We start from the raw sequence: 308 nt of genomic DNA, 5'->3' as shown, positions 1-308 counted from the left end.
GCCATGGAGACTCCTCCAGCATTAGCCGGCACAGAAATCAACCAAACCGGGACACTCCCCGCTGGTCAGGGGAAAGTTGTAGATCCCACCGGGCACAACCCCCGAGAGGGAGCTGCGTTTAAACCCTCCTTCCCGCCATTTCGCGCTCTTCCCTGCCAGAGGGCACAGGGAAACTTCCCAACTCCCTCAAGAGACCTGGGAGGGGGAAGTTTTATTCTGCGCTCAGAGGAGGAGGGGAACAGGCACCGGGGGGAGGATTCCCGCGGGGGAGTGCTTTGTCCCGGGGCCGGGGGTCTCCGCAAAGCGGA

This window comes from Acanthisitta chloris, unplaced genomic scaffold (genome assembly GCF_000695815.1).
Source record: "Acanthisitta chloris isolate BGI_N310 unplaced genomic scaffold, ASM69581v1 scaffold43281, whole genome shotgun sequence".
Classification (NCBI taxonomy): Eukaryota; Metazoa; Chordata; class Aves; order Passeriformes; family Acanthisittidae; genus Acanthisitta; species Acanthisitta chloris.
This window is presented reverse-complemented; position numbering follows the sequence as displayed.